Raw genomic sequence first — 17383 nt, 5'->3', positions numbered from 1 at the left:
TCACTATTCTACTCCTACTCCTATGAATGGAAGGTTAGCAAATGGATGGGGATCGAACCTAATGAGAGCTGACCAGCGGCCTCACTTCCATAGGTGCAATGATTCAAAGGAATAATAAACTATTTTACCACACAAAGCTTCCCAACCAGCCGCTAGGATGCTAGTGGCCTAGTATTGATCCCTATCAAACATTTACCAATGCTACCATACAACTATCCATCTACTTCACTCCTACTTAGCAACTTGAAATGAAACCAACTTTAACAACTTGAAAGGAAATCTAACTATGTGGAAGTAGAAAACATGCAATAACACCCAATGTTCTTAATCAACATGCAAATCGCAACAATGAAAAAGAGAGCAATTTTGGTATTATCTTCGCAACAATTTCTCCAACCCCTTTACAAATGAGAGCAAATGGCCTTTTATAGGGGCCAGAAATACAACGGACGGTGGAGATCAAAACAAGATCAACGATCCAGATTGGATCCTCAAAACCCTAATTAGGGTTGCCACCCCATCGGCCAATGAGAAGCTGCCACCTCATCAATGGACCAATGAAAAAAGTGCAAAAAGTGGCAACCAATGAGAAGGCACCAAAATGGTGGCCAATCAGAAATAGACACTTGTCCTATTCTAGAAGAAAGGGAAAGTGCCACTTGGGCTTACATCAAATGATCTTCTAATATAAATCTTCCCTTTTCTTTTATCTTCTTAGCTAAGGCAATGAACTTAGCTAGCCTTTCATTAACGTCTTCCATAGGAGGACATGGTGTGTGCTTTGCCCTGAGTTCCGCTGACTTCGCCACGTTGCTTGCTGCTTGAGAAGTATCTTTTCATGATCCTTCTCATATTCTTTTGCAAATCCAATAAAAGCATTGAGAGAGGAAAGGGTGCCCAAGTGCTTCTTCTTGATAGCAACCTTTCCCAACTCATCCAACCTCGATCCAAAATCTGTCTCATTGATATCCTCTTCTCTAATATCCTCAAAATCAAGTGCCACCCCAACTTCGCTCATCATGGTTGAAATAAAAGTGTCGACGCTTGGACTGTGTCGTGTAATCTCATTGTGTATTTCCTCGAGTGTTCTAAATCTGGTAGTTAATGCAACAAACCAAGATTCAACTATACTCAATCCTCTCTCATCAAACAACTTGGCCCTTTGCAAATATGCCTCTAGTAGCCCAATGAATGCTTGTAGCCTAGGAATAGCCAAATCTTTGATGGGAAGAAAACCTTTCCACTCTTCTTTGAATAATCTGAACTTGTCTCTAACGGCCACTAATGACTGGAATGTCGAGATGAAGGAAGGCAAGAAATTTCGCCCATCTTGGATTGTATCATGGATCCAATCCTTGACTTTGTGTAGATGAGCTGATATCTCTTCTAAATTGCTTCCGCTGTCTTGAGGAAGGGTTGCCTGGTGCAGCTGTTGGATGGGCTGGTAATCTCTCCAATATTTATTCTCGGCCTCCAACTTTACTATCCTTTCATTTGCCTTCCTTAACCTTTCTCTGATTGATGCCATACCTTCCTAGACCTCCTCACACTCCATATCATTTGTATTCCTTCCCAAGTTATGTTCCATTATCTCATATTCTTGGGCCACAATCTCATTCACTACCTTGTTGATTGTTGGAATAGCAATCTGAACCTTTCGGTGACCATCATTGTCGCTCCTGATTACCTTTGCCACCGTTCTTGCCATTTGTTTTTGGTTCTTGCTATCACCCTTTTCCATTAACCCCTGGATGTCCTCAGCTGTATGGGCCGTTACCACCTCGCCTTTTGGCATAAGCATTTGTCTTAACCATAGTGGTGCAGTGCATCTCCCCAAATCTGGATTTGGTTCAACTAACAAAGCATCACCAACGGCCTCAGGTTCCTGACTTATTGCCTCGATGTCAATTGGTCCATCTTCTTCTCTACTAGTTTCTTCCATATCATTTCCTTGCTGGTTCTCCAAGAGAGGGGAGTACTCGGTGCTTTCACTATAGCCACTTGATTCCGAATTAGAGCTCACCTCCACTGCGGCCCCTTTATCATTTGAATTGACCTCTTGGCTTCTAGCCTCAATTATACTCTCTCTTGATGGTGCTGCATGCTGTCTCTTGGCTGGAGGCTTTGGATGTTCTTTGCCCTTCTCTACCTCCAAAACTTTCTTCTTGCTATTTCTAATCATTTCCTGTTGCCGGCTATTTCCTTCATTCCTTTGTCCAACTGATTCTGTTTGTCTCTCTTTTGGCTTCATCATCTCTTGTCTTTGTAGCTTCCTTAGTCCTTCATTATACCACGACTCGGTATGTAAATCCACTGCCCTTGTGATTGCTTCCAAGGAAGGATCCTGATGGTCATCCCAATCCACTGGATTTAATTCTGTTCCTTCTACTGTATCATAGTCTTCTCTCAACACATTTCCATCATCCTCTAGTTGATTCGGAATATCGAGGCCTCTCCATCTAATAGCCCTCATCATGTTCACCGACAGCCTTGAGAAAGCTAGCTTTCTCACATGAAAGTCATCTTTGGCGTTGGCCCAAAAGTCTTCTGTGGTGGGAACATGCTTTAATTCATTTCCATGAGATACCTTGATAAGACCATTAGGATCGAATCCTTGCCTTGCTTTGTACCATCCTAGATGATACCATTCCAATTCCTTCTCTGTGGCTTCAAAGGAGGCCCGATTTGGGCAACTATCATTGCCAATTACAATTGAGAACGAAATGCCTGTTTTCCCTTCATTTCTCATCATTCTATCATAGTGCTCAAGTTGCCTAGCCAATTCTAACAAAACTACCTTGTCGGGTGGGTACCTTGGAAGCCTCTTAGGACAAACTGTACTTCCTGCCACTCTAATGTATGTAAACTGTGGAAATTGGATGAACCAACTCCCATATTTCTTTATCTTTGCTTCTGCTTCTGGTGAAAGTCTCTTAGCAGGTGTTCCTTGTAGTACCCTTACTGTTTTCATAGCGAAGGCATCAAAAAATATCTTGTAATCCTTGTTGTTATGCAAATGGAGCTGCGGATAGCATTCATGTACCAAATATTGTCCCGGTCTTCTACCAACTTCTCCTAAGGCCTTAAGTCTCGGACTCTTGTACAATCTGGCAATTAGGTAGAACAGATAGGAGCCCATGTAGAATTGCCTTTGGTTTTGCACGGTTCTGAGTTGCAATTCTAAGTTCTCGCTTATGATCTTGGCCCAATCAAACATTCTTTTCCCTTTCTCGATCTCATCAATGAAGAAGTACATTCAGTTTTCAAATTGCATCCCTTGAGCTAGGCCCATGATTCGGCTGAGCAGAACAACAAGATCACCATATTCTGGTTTGAAATCTGCCATTGTGAGCCTCAATGATCTGTTAACTCCTTTCTTTCCCTCGCATATCCAATTCTGCTTTAGATGCGTGTAATAGGCCTTTTGGTTATCTTGAAATGATTTAGTTGCTTGGTCCATCATCACAACCGTCATGCCCTTGTATTGGGGAATGTTGAATGTTTCTTCAATTGTTTGTTCGCCAATGCTGGCCAACACTCTCTTCCCTTCATCGAAAATGATGGATTTACTATTTAGATCAAATCTGGATGCACATTCCATAATCAATTCTGGACAAGGCAATGTGGGAGGAAAATCCGCCGCATGTACAATTCCGTTCTTGTATATCCTTTTTGCCAAGGGGGATTGTCCTTCCTTTAGTCTTTCCCTCATCCGTATCATGTCCATTGTACCGATATTGGTGTCAGTTATTCTCTTCATTTTCGAGAAGAAGGGAGTTTTGGGCATCATATCCTCTTTGTCTTTCTTAGTGTTTGCCCGCTTGGGATTCTTACTTGCACTACCATCCTCCATGCTCGTCGCCTTATTATGGGATGGTAGAGTGGTGGACCAGAAGGCAAGAAGAACCAAGAAGAGCAATCCTTAGACTAGAACGAAAGATGGATGTCAGCTTAAGGACCCCTTGCAACTCTAGATGATGAAAATTCACCTTAACCAATAATCTTACAGCGACTTTTTGGAACCTAGGACAAGACCTTAAGAACTCCAAATCCCTTTGCAAATTAGAAATTTAAACCTCTAAAACTATCCAACACTTGCTCAACCAAACAAAAATCAAACTTTCATATGCATCCCTTCTCCCAACAAAATTGCCAAGTCTGATATAAAAATGCAGTCCTAAATAGGGAAAAATCAGACCTTCACCATGAATTGTCCATGTCACAAAATCAGATCTACCTCAAGAAAATGCCAAGAGTGGAAGGTTCTGGCCTTGTCTTAATTCGCCCAAGCATGGAAGTCCTCAATTTGCCCAAAAATGTCACCTAGGGCACAAATCGCAGCCCACAAAAGGAGAACAAATCTCTAAAGTCTGAAAAAATCTGCCCTCAAAGGAAATCGCCCAGGCCTGAAAATGGCTGAATGCAAGCAAAATCACCCAACAAATGCAAGAAAACTGCCTTCCACAAAATCGCCAAGTCTGGAAAAATCTGCTCCTCAAGGAAATTCGCCCAACAAAGGAGAGGAAGAAATGAATTGTGAAAAAGAAATGGGGAAGAGGTCTCTTTTATACCCAATTTCTTTTCCCTCTAAGCTGGCCGACCTGGTCCTGGAGGAGAGAAAAAACCAAAAATTAACTCCAAGTCATGGCCCATAATGAAGTACTTAGCTTAAAAATTTAATTTTGCCAAAAGAAAATTGCATTTTAAATTTGCCAATTAACTCCAAATTGCAAAAAGAAATTAAATAATGCCTCGAGGGTGTTAAATATTTCCATTTAATGAGGGTTTAGTAATTAATACGTCATTAAATTTGGATTTTGGCTAACCAAAAGCCATTTTTTCAATATTAAATTACCAAATTCATAAAAAACTAAAAAGTTTTCAAGGCAAATTAATCCAATTAAAACCAATTTTTTGCAACTTTCTACCAAATCGATTTTGCCAAGCTATTTAAAATTTTATGACAATAAAATTGCTCCCTAGAGTCAGAAATCGATTTTGCAATTTAACTTCATCCTACAAAATTAAATCCCCTTTTTCACCAAAAAAAAAGATTTTCCAAAAACTTAAGTCTAATTAAAATTTCCCTTTTGAAAATCATCCAAATTTACACAATTAAAACCAAATTTTCAAAAGAAATCGTCTAAGTACAAAATTCACAATTTTATCCTGCCAAGTTGAAATTAACTTTTAAAATTGTTAGGCCTAGGGATAGAATTGATAGCTTTGGAAAATCAAGTTGAAACCGGGTGAAAATAAGCTAAGCCTCCTCACATTTGTCCTAAAGGTGCCAAGGCGTGAAATTTTCAAAACTCAAAAATTCTGGGCAATCCAAAAATTTGCTGAGGCAATTAAAAAAAAAGGGGGGTCCCCAAGATTTGGGGCGATGTGTGAAAACCTCACAACAAGTGGGACGGCTAGTCAAATTCTATCACAATCCAGGTGTTAATTAATATGTAAATCTGGTTTATGTTTAAAGCAAATAAAGAGCAATGTGGTTACAATTTGATTTCCATTTATCAGCATTTTAAATTTCTTGAAGTTGCTGAAATGAATTAAAATCGTGAGTGGTTGTGCAACTTTTGATATGGTGACTAAGATTTATAACATTATTAATAGAGTGTTAATAGTTGTCTGCCTAGTGTTTGACAAAATGTCAAAACTGCTGATTAGTTAAGGCAATTGATGTGTAATGGTTTAATTGTTGAACTATACCAGCTAGGGGTTTTTATGGTGGTATGAGAGCGGTTTCTTATTACCCTGATCAACATCTTTGCATTCAACCTTGTTCTGATGTCACACACGTTGCATAACCTTGTTGTCGACAATGACAACAACATGCCATTACCAGTTTCCCCATCATCTTCATCAAATGCCACCAAGCTCTACAGAGCATGGTGGGTTGTGATGTCTTAGCCTAAATGTGCAACAGTGTGGATTTTGACTAGGCGTGTACCCAAGACTGGAACCCACCCACGATTGGGCAACCATGTGTCCTCAAGTGGGTCTGCTTTTGTTAGAAATTTGGCAGAATGGAAACCCCACTCATAATGCTAGTGAGTGTTATTCACTATCAACCCAAACTTTTGGAGTAGTAGTTGCCTTGCTTGGTACCACTACACAAAAAGCCCAAGTTGATGTTGAATAACACCCTCTAATGTTAAGTGGGTTTTCGTCTCATCAGAGTGCTAGTAGAGGCCAACCCCTTTATAAACATGTTTTTTTCTAATCGTGTGTGGGTCCAATGTTTGCCGTACTGGGGTAAAGAAATTAATGCACTATAGAACTCCTTATATTATTCGCATATGCCAATACAAATGATGATTACAATGATCCCAGAAGGTGTATAAATACATCCCGAAGAACCTTCCTGAAGAGGTCTGTCGGCCACATACATGTCGGCTACATAATAAGAACCTTCCCGATATCAACGAGAACCTTCCTGATACTGATGAGAACCTTCTTGATACCGACGACATACATCCTGACACATACCTTGTCGGCTACACAATGTTTACCGATGACATCATCCCCCTCAAAAAGAAAAGTCGTCTCCGGATGACCACACAACAAAACTCAAACAAACAACTAATTACATTTATTCATAAAAACAACATAGACATCAAGAACCAGAAGGTTGTGTTTCAGACTATGAAGACCAGTTGCATCGAAGTTGATACACTTGTTCCGTCTGGACCTTCAAATCAGCTATGATCTGAGAGTTCTCCTCTACTACTTTTAGCATCAATGCAACCTCTTGGCACTCGGCTTCTTTCTGATCACGAGCCCTCTTTGCTGAGTCCTCTTGAAGTGCTGCTACCAAACACTGCTTCGTTGCTGTTCCGCCTGCTACTTCCTTCGTGCACTTTCTTCGAGTTGTGCTAACAGGGCTGTCCGCTCTGCTTCCCATGCAATCTGCTGAGTGGCAAGTCGATCGGCCATCTTCTCCCAAGCCTTCTTGGCCGTCTCTCAAGCTTCCTGCCCAGCCTCTGCCCATCTTCTCTCTGTAAGCACCAACTCTGCTAGGGACTTGCTTCGCTCTGTGATCTCTCCACCTCTGGCACACTATGCTTGCAATAGCTCCAGGTCTCATCAATTGGTCACATTTTTCATGACTGATAACCGCACCGACTGGGGGTCTAGGGGGCTGGGGGGTAGCGCCCTCGCGGGGTCTTGGGGCAGTGCCTCTCACCGCCAAGACCAAATTAGTACTTTCGAAGCCACAAAAGACACCATTTTTGTGATTTTCTTTTGATCCAACACTCTTTCTAACAACCACTTATGTTTTCTACCTGATTATGTATTTCTCTTCCCTTTGACATCATGCGTTACTCATTCTGAACATTTTTGATTTGTCGTCATTTTTTTTTAGAAAACCTCCTATCACCCTTCTTTTGTATCTGTTTCTGGACACTGTGTGGCTGCCCTCCTCTACTTGCCTTCCTGATTGCATCAATTCACAACTTCTAGTGTATGCATTCTTAATCCACTAGGTGCCTTTCACAATATGCTTGTTTAAAACCTTCTGTGCCACGCTAATTTGCCAGATACTCACGCAATGGTAACAACTAAATTCCTTCCCCATACACCTCCAGCTAGGCTTCAAATGAAATCACTGATTTTATAGCTTACTACTCCTGGTATCGTACGAAGCATTCCAATAGCACTCTTATATTGTGTCCTTGCTCACCATATGGTGCATGGTACAAATGCTGGTACTTAGGTATGGCCCTTCTGTGTTTTCTGCTTGCCAAATGGTGCTTGCATATTGGTGAATTCTTCAATCAGTCTGTACGATATTTGTTACTCACGTGCTTCTTTCTTGTGTTTCACAGTGAACTGTACAGTGATGAAATGAATGTATCCTGCTATTTGATGATGTTGTATGGTACTCTCCATATCCCAGATGTTGTTCCAAGATGGCCGTACGATAGCATTTTAAAGTACCATACGGTGACATTGAAAACACCGTACGGTATGAAGCCGTACAATCTCCTCTTGATGTTGTACAGTGGTACCCAAGGTTATGCCAATCACATGTCGTACAGTGTCCTTCAGGTACCAAAGCCTCCAAACCGAATGCCTCTAGAACGAATGCTTGAGCGCTGTACGTAGCTTCTTTATATTCCTGACACTACCTTTGGACGTCCATACGGTGCTTGGTGTGATACAACTAATGCCATACGGTGGCCACTTAAAAACACCGTACGGTGTTCATACCCATCGTACGGTTCCTCCAAGATGTCATACGGCCACTTGACCGTATGGTACCTTTTCTCTCTCAATTTAAAAATAAAATAAAATAATTTATTTATTTTTTGACTGTCCTTACTGATCTTACATATGTATGATATTTACATATATACAGTATTTATAGTCGTTCTTTTCTCAGTTGTTCGTCCACGGAGGTGCGTTATTTCTTTCATGGTAGACATTCAACTTCGACATATGCACTGCGTCGGCCACTTCCTTTCTGTCTAGCGTCCATAGTTTTATTGCTCTGTTATCACCCACTTCCCAAATTTGGTACGGCCTAACCCATGGCCTAACCCATTTCATGTGAAACTTGCTTGGTTTGATCTCGTTCCGTCCGTCATACTTCAACACTATCCCAGTTAAAGCTTGTTCAATTTCAGATGTCTATCATGCCATGCTTTGCGCTTATTTTGGGTCACCTCCGTAGCCCATTGTGCTTGCAATTGTTGCTCATCAAGTTTATTTAAGGTACACGATCTCTCCCTCCGGTTTTTCATATCGCCCAGTTTGTTCTCGAAGCTCAATACCATGAATTCCGTTGACTGCCCCTTCTTGCCGTCAATAACACCTCCACTCCGTACTGCTACAACTTTTATTAAACCCTTCCTCTTTGTTTCCTGTGTAGACTGTACGATGTGTTTTCCTTGCTGCCGACACCTTTTTGCTATATCTGCGGTTCGCGTAACATTTCCTTTTTGCGCGGTCATACGGTGGAATCTTTCTTTTTTGTGGGTTCGTACTGTATATTCTAGTCCCAAATGCCTTTCCTTCTCTGCTTCTCTGTATTCCTTTGGACATTTATTTTCCTCTTTTTTCTCACCTCTGTTGACCCTTAACAGATTACAACTCGAAAAGAGTTCGTAGTCTTTTATCTGTTAGTGGAAAAGACCGTTCATTGAATCCAAATCGTCGTCTCCTTCCAACCGTAGGACTCCCTCCTGATCTGGTTCCATATGCTGCCTCCCTTCATCCTCCTCTTCGGAATTTGATGACTGAGCTTCTTCTCCTACCATTTGGGTGTGTAAATCAATGATGAATTTCTGCCTTTTGCTTTCAAGTGAGAGTGTTTTTCTTCCAGTTGTGTTTAACTTTGGCTTGTATGAGCCACCCTTGGCTCAGGATGGCATCATACCCTTTCTTCTTCAGCGGGATCACGACAAAGTTAAGCAGGAATGGCTATGTTCCAATCGTCACTGGTTGCGCCGTGAGGACTCCCAATGGTTTGATTCTATGTTGGTCGGCTGTTAGCAACTGGAATGTAGGTGGCCACAATGTCGGTTGTCCCAACCTTCGCCAGGTGTCCTCTAGTAAAACATTGACACTGGATCCTTTGTCCACAATTGTGTCCGACAAAACAGTCCCAAGAATTCCCATTTCGAAGATTGCCGGATGCCGTTCGGATGAGAGAGCTAGCAGCATCGGGTCTTCTGCACTTGTTCCACCTTCTTTCTCCCTTCCTTATTCTGTTGGTAACTTAGCAATTGGAGCAATGTTCGTGAGTGCTGTACGGAGTTGAGGCATAGTGAGCAGTAGATCATTTATCTTGATGGGTACCTCGGTTTGTAATATTTGCCGTATGATGTTCTGTTCTGCGCAGTTCCATGCGGAGGTACCAGTAGTGTCCTTCAGGTGTGCTTTTTCCCCCTGCGTTGCTTTCTGGATCTCTGCCCGCGCTTCCTCCAATCTCGTCTTTTCCTCCGTCAGGTCGGGATACACTCTCGCTTGCTTCCTTGTGATGGCTAGAACCTCCTCTTTGTCCGTCCCGACGGTGATCAAATTTACTCTTGACTTCGGGCACTTAGCATCTTCATGATCGCCACGTCCGTACCATTTGCATAACAATTTCGGTGTGTTCGCTGTGGTACAGTCACGGGCAAAGTGGCTCCATAAATTACATGCTCGGCATTGAACTATGGGCCGACTGTTCGTATCGTATTGAATTTGACTCCTGTTACCATTATTGTTGTTGCCATTGTTGTTTTGACCTCGCCGATTATTTCTGTATCCTCTTGACGTGGCACCCTCCGTACTGGTGTTCCCACTCCCTCCTGACGCGGAAGCCTCCTGTGTCAAGAACACTTGCTGAGGACCTCATATTTTCAGATTGAACGGGCATTCCTTTGTAGAATGTCCCATGATCTGGCAAATCTCACAAAACTGGTCCTTCGGACAGGATCCCTTTGTATGGCCTTCTTTCTTGCATTCGGTGCACCATAGCTCATTTCCCTTGGTCTCCTTCTGCATGTTCTTGAATTCTTTCATCATCCGAATCATATCTTTTTGAAGGGCGCGGACCTTCTTGCTGTCCTTTTCGTCTTCACTGCTTTCTTCTTTTGAAGATGCATCGTCATCTGAATCAAACGAGCTACTCTTCTTTTTTTTCATCTTCTGCTCACTTTCCAGGTTCATTGCCCAGTTGTACGCTTTAGTGTATGACAATGGTGGCACGATCTTCATTTTCTTGCGCAACTTCGGGTGTAGGCCTTCAATGTACCATCTTTTTTGCAACCCATTAGCCGGCTTATTCTCCATTTTATTTATCAAGTCTTTTAATTTCGTGGCATAGATTCGAACTGTTTCATTTTTCCCTTGTTTTGTATTGTATATCTCCGTTACGATTTCGTTGTCGTCGCGCAACAGTTAAAATTCGACAGTGAACTCCTTAAGGTTGTCCCAAGTGGTTAATTTATGGGGATCTGCATTGGTGAACCAATCAATTACAACACCCCGCAGGGTGGCCGGAAACTGCCGGACCCATTCGTTTGTATTTGTTATGCCATTTTCTCTCCAAATCATTTCGCATGTTTTACAATGTCGGATTGGATCGGCTGCTCCATCACCATCAAATTTTGGCAATTTTTCTTTTGGTCCTGCCATTACTATTCAAAGTTGAGGGGTTTGTGGTGTACCTGCGTTGTTTTGCACTCTCGCGCTGTTCTGGACTCCTGCGCTTTTTGTACACCTGTGCTGTTCTGCACACCCGCACTACTCTTGAAAGTCATGCTATTTGGTGAAGAAGGGTTTTTCGTCAACCGAAGCTGTCCATTTCGGAAGTGTATCTTGGACGAAGAGTTCACTCCACGCTCGTGCTCCCTCGGCACTCCGAGCTGTGTGAGTCAATCCTCTTCCATCTAGATTCTCTTCCCTCGGCGTACGCAGGTTCAGAAACTCCTCCCTTGCTTCTTCCACCAATTCCACCTGCTGTCGAGTCTCCTCCAACGATTCTTCTGTGCTACGGTATCTGTCAGTAATTTGCTGAAACCTTCGTCTGCACTCGGCCTACTATGCCAAAATTAAGTTTTCTTGCACGGTGCATATTTCGTCCTTTTCCTTTAGCTTATTCTTATTCTTGTTCAGCTGATTTGGCATTAGTTTTCATCCGTCTGCCTGTGTACTAGGTCCATCGGGCAACGACGCCAAATTTTTGTCGTATTGGGGTAAAGAAATTAATGCATACAGGCAATAGATAAGAACAACAAAACTCCTTGTATTATTCGCATATGCCAAAAGATTACATACAGATGATGATTACAATGATCCCGGAGGGTGTATAAATACATCCCAAAGAACCTTCCCGAAGGGGTCCGACGGCCACATACAACATGTCGGCTACATAATAAGAACCTTCCTGATACCGACGAGAACCTTCTCGATACCGACGATATACATCCTGACACATACCCTGTCAGCAACATAGTATTTATCGACGACATCCGAATCCTGGATACACACATAGTGAGAGTTTGCACTGGTGCAATGTTTATGTTGGGACATCATAGCCTACCATGCTTCGTAGGACTTGACCTCAAGACTTTGACTTTGATACCAAGAAAGACCACCACTACACGAAAAACCTAGACCGATGGTGAATGACACCTGCTAGTGTTAAGAGTAGGGTTTTTGTCCCCACAGAGTGCCAACACAAGCTAACCCCCTTGCGGTCATGCAATTGTCCAATCATGGGTTGGTCTTGGCCTTGGGTTTATACCAAGTCAGAATCGATACTGCTTTAACATTTATGCTGAGACATCACAACAATTTTTGGTGTTAAGGTAAAAAAATTCATCTTCAGTGTTAAAGCTATAGTTAGAGAGAGGTCAAATGAGATTGGATGTTAACTGCAATTTTGTTGCATAGCAAGATACATATCTGGATAGGTTAGGTACCATTTCTATTACAACAATTCTCTAAGAAGCTTAGCAGTGAGGGGATTCTCATTGCTGGTTTTGTGAAGTGTTACCCATTGCAACTTAGATCTTTATGTAGATCACTACCTACATTTTATATGCTAGCCATGTTTGAAACCTCTCAAAATGTTATATAAAATGCATCAGTCAAGTGGCAATAAACAACCCCTTCACGAGAATTACCTTGCAACAGTACATGGTCAATCAATCTTAGTCTTATTACAATATCCATCTCCACATAGATGATGGAATTTCTATCAATTTGATGTATATTAACTTTTCCCATGCTAGAGTATGCATTTATGTTGGTTCATACATAGTTTTGCTGCATTAGGCACATTTGGTTTTGTTGCATAAATAATTGTGCATATGTGCAAAAGAATATGCTCATGCATATTCACATGCATATTTGAGCACATGTTTGCACATGAATACCTAGCTTAGTTCACTTAGTTGTATCTAATTGAGTATAGTTCGTTCTAGTTGGGCTCTAGTTTGCCTTTTTACCTCTAGTTTGCATATCATGTTCTAGTTTGCATGTCTAAGCTTTTTAGCTTTTTCTCCAATTTTAGAAACATGTTTTTTAAAAAAGCATCACATTGTATTCATTGTAATTCATTCCTTGAGAAATATAGCCATTTGTTTCTTGCCAATTTGATGCATGTAATTCAACATGGTATTAGAGCATCGATTTAGCAAATCCCTTCTTGAGCTTTAAGAGTTTCTTTTCTCAACAGCATTATGGGGTCTCCAAATTTTCCCTCTTTAGAATTGGATTTTTTTGTTTTTCAGCATTTTTTCGGAGCTTCACAGACCTCACGCTCATGTTCTTAGGTTCCCAAAACGCAATGTCTCTTCAAGCTCTTCACATTTATTTGTGCACTTTTCCATATATAACTCCAAGTATATTTTGTTAAGTTTTTGGTGTTTTTACACCCTGGATGATTACATGGTTGCTTTGGCTTCTAGATTTCTTTTGTTTCCATCGGATTGACTTGACTTGGGCTGTTCTACATGTATTTCCAGCACTCTGCCCTTTTTGGACATTTTGAGCATCTTTTACATGTACTAGTTTGTTTGTAGACACAATGAGATAAAGTGCCACCCTTGTGTATTTTTGGGGGGATTTTGCACATTTTGTTGTGCATTATTTTGTACATTCATTTTATTATAAAATTTTATGGGGGGTTGTGTAGTGCCTTTTGTTTTTCTATCACACATTTGTCCATTAAGTGTCTCTCTATGACAATATCAAATTTTAGTAATTCTTGCCCCATGCATGTATGCATTGGGTGCGTACCTGTTTTTTGGTTACTGATACATTCTTGTGCACATTCAGACTCTCCTTCATGCACTATTTAGTTACACACAACTTAGTGGAACTGTCATGCTTCTCCCTGGTCAGCAACACGGGAGTTTCTATTGTTCATGCTAATGCTTCCTTTGTTTCACCTAGGTGGGCTATATATTTAGTATTTGTTCCTATAAACTAGTTGGATGGAGTAACTGTATTTCCATGATATGGAGCTTTACCATATAGACACTCTTTCACTCTGATTTTTTGGAGGTGACCTATCCTTAGTTGATAAGTTCCTTCTAGACTATCGGCACTTCTATTTTTGACTAGCAATGTTGTTCTATAACTTCCACTTACATACGTTTTACCTTTGTTTGCCATATATTCATCATTCAAAAAGTATCGTTGGGTTGCTTATGTAGAATCTTGTCTTCTTGATCTTGGTCATCATCTTTGTTTCAGAGGAGTCCCCTCAAACACTATAACAATTATCACTCAACAAACATCTACAACTTCTTTGTGTTTTGAGGATGTTCTTAATGTTTGTATTTTTTGGGACATTTTTGTTGGAGGCTTCTTAGTCCTTCCTTCTACATTTCATGTTTCTTTCATGTAGTGCATCTCTTGTCCTTGGAGAAGGTTTTTTTTTCCCATGCAGTTGTCTCCTTTTTGTTTGCTTTGAGATGATTTTAGTGCACATGTGTAGCTTATTAGGCCTTTTGTTACAAGACCCACTCATGTGTTTCATGCTTAGAGCTTTTCTTCTCCCTAAGTTTCACTTAAGGGGGGTGGTAAGGTATGCATTTATGCTGCTTTGTACATATTTTTGTTGTATTTGGCACATTGTTGCATGATTATATTCATGCTCAAAGAATATTCTCATGCATATTTGAATACATGTTTGTACATGCACGTCTAGTTTAGTCTTATTTAATTTTGTTAAGTTGAGTTGGGATCTAGTTTCCTTTTCTAGCTCTAGTTTGCATACTTTATTTATATAGTTTTTTCTCTAATTTTAGAGACATGCATTTGTTAGATAACTGAGTGGGTGAGAGGGGGGGTGAATCAGTTATGTCTAGTGATCATGCAATCCCTTCAAATAATTTTAGTACCAATAAAACTTCATAAACTTTAACTACAATCACTCGGTGTAATCATTCATTCATCATTTAACTCTTTCAGTCACTTTATTCCAGATTGTTAACTTATTGTTCTTTGCCAGTAAAATAACTTAGTTATTACCTTGCGATTACTTAGTTTATATCGAATTGTAGTAAACTATAAAACATGTAAAAAAAGTTGCAACACAAATAACATTCACACATTTGACACCTTGACTGTAACGTGGAAACCCTATGAAGGGAAAAATCACCTGGGACCGACAATCCAAAATAGTCACTCTTTTGAAGTGAGCTCTGCTAGGAGCCGACTTTGTTAAAGGTTACATACACATTGTTAATGAGACTTTGTTAGAGGATTTCACCAAAAGATCATCTAGACTTTATCACTCCTTGATCTTGTCTAAAGAGTGGTGTGCTCTAAAGGACTTACAAACACCACTAACCAATGTTACCATATAGGATTTCACAAATTTGTTAGGTCCACTCAGCTTTGCAAGATTTTCTGCTACAATGGTTAAAAAGTAATAGTAGAAAATGATCTGTTAAGAATAACAACTACTTTTGCTTGTCCAAATTTTTGTTCTTTGCTCTTGTTTGTCTGATCTTTCACTCTGTACTTTTGATTGGCTGATTTACACCACCTCTTTCTCCTTCCTTTGCTTTGTTCACCTGGCTTAGTTATCTTCTTTCACCTTCTTCAACTTTGCATTCACAACAACTTCAGCAGCATAACAAACCAGCAATATGATCAGCTTTGAACCAACAACATAACGAAATCAGCTTTGAATTGGCAACCTAAAACTATCTTGACTACCTCCTTAAATAGTCATCTCCAAGCTTCCAGATCCTTCCATCTTTTGTCGCTTAATCACAATCCTCAATCTTAGGTTCATACCAAATTTCTAGATTCAAAACTCCATACAATGAATTTAGACACTCGAAAAATATATCTTGCATAGAACTTTGTCTTCATCCTTATCCTTCTCCAATCTCCATCATTAGATCCTTATTGAATTTTCCCAGCCGTTGATCTTGTAACAAACTTTGACTCGTGCCTTAGACCATCTTAAACTTTCCCTATTTCCACCAAAAGTCGGCCTTAGATTCCAATTCTCCAAATTTGTTTGTTCTCCTGTTACTCGGTAAACATAACATTTACTTGGGTAATATAGAACTCGGTTATTACTAGACTTTCTCGGGCAATACTGTGTTTCCCTTTGGCTTTACCAATCACTTGGGCAATACTATAGTCACTCAGTGAATACAGTCTCCCTTCATTAACCTTGTCACTCGGTTAAGCTTGTGTTCTTCAATACATTGCAACAATATATAATTGTGAAACAATCAAATCAATATTACATTATCACTGTCCAACTCATTCAAGTACCCATTGAATACCATATTTATCATTTCTATCTTCATCATACTTTTACCAAATCCTCTTCATCAATCAAATGATATGACACTCTACTGAGTTAGCATAATGTCTAGCCAACTAAAACTTTGACATCAATGACAATATAACAACTGATATGACTCTTTTACATACATTCATAGCATTAACTATTACATTATCAGTTGGGGCTAACAACTTTTTCTAAAAGCATCACATTGTATTGATTATAATGCATTCTGTATTTACTATTATTTGTTATGAGAAATATAACAAATCTTTTCTCGCAACTCTTCTTTGTGGAAGGTTGTCTTGTTTTGCTGTTTCATCTTGTAAGTGCTTTTGTTGTGAGAATCAACATATTTGAGCTCCCTAACTTCAACAACCTACACTCCGAGTTTCCTTTAGTGTCAGACTCAAGTTTTCTTGCATTTATAAGAATCTAAATTGACCTGTCAAACATTTTTGCTTGGAACCATAGATACTGTACCACTTCAGCTTCAGATGCAGGTGAACCTTCAGATTTATGGCTGTGACTATTGCATGCCTAGAGTTTCAGAGAGTTCCTTTTCAGCCTTGTTTTGTATTATAGATGAAATAGTATTAGGCTATTAGCTCTCTTCATCCATGGGATGTCTTAGCACATGATGAACATCTTAGCAACAAAAATGCTCAAAAGTTTATTAACATGCTCGTCATGAACATCCTTCTCAAAAAGAACAACCTATAATTACATTCTTATCTATCCTGATATTGGCTTTGTATGTGATTCTAGTTGGAAAAAATTACTTTTCCTAAAATGGGCCTTATGTCTATTGCTTAGCATTTCATCTGCTACTTGCCTGCTTACTAGTTTGATGTTATGGGGAGGTGAGTTATGGCTTTAACCATTTTCCTGCCTTGGGCTTGAAGAAAATATAGGTTTTTTTGCACATTTCCATGTTCTTTACTACAAATGCTAATTCATAATTCTATCAATCAGTTAGATGCTAGTGGACATTAATTCTCTTTCTATTTTAATTCCTTGTTTTCAAATAGTCCATTGCAAGAAGGTGTCAATGGGATTGTTCAAGTGTCAGGGTGTATAAATGGACAACGTGTTTTCAAAACATCATGCATAGATAATTGG

The 17383-nt window shown here is 40.1% G+C and overlaps 1 protein-coding gene across 1 annotated transcript in view; it reads left to right on the top strand.

Moving 5' to 3' along the window:
- The window catches only part of LOC149532328 (hyperosmolality-gated Ca2+ permeable channel 1.5-like), a 189633-nt gene that overhangs the window by 26929 nt on the left and 145321 nt on the right, over nt 1-17383 (top strand). The window lies entirely within an intron of this gene.

The sequence above is a fragment of the Cupressus sempervirens genome, chromosome 10 (genome assembly GCF_028749045.1).
Source record: "Cupressus sempervirens isolate cs-2001-9-10 chromosome 10, ASM2874904v1, whole genome shotgun sequence".
Lineage (NCBI taxonomy): Eukaryota > Viridiplantae > Streptophyta > Pinopsida > Cupressales > Cupressaceae > Cupressus > Cupressus sempervirens.
The sequence above is the reverse complement of the archived record's forward strand: the minus strand, read 5'-3'. Positions and strand labels throughout refer to the sequence as shown.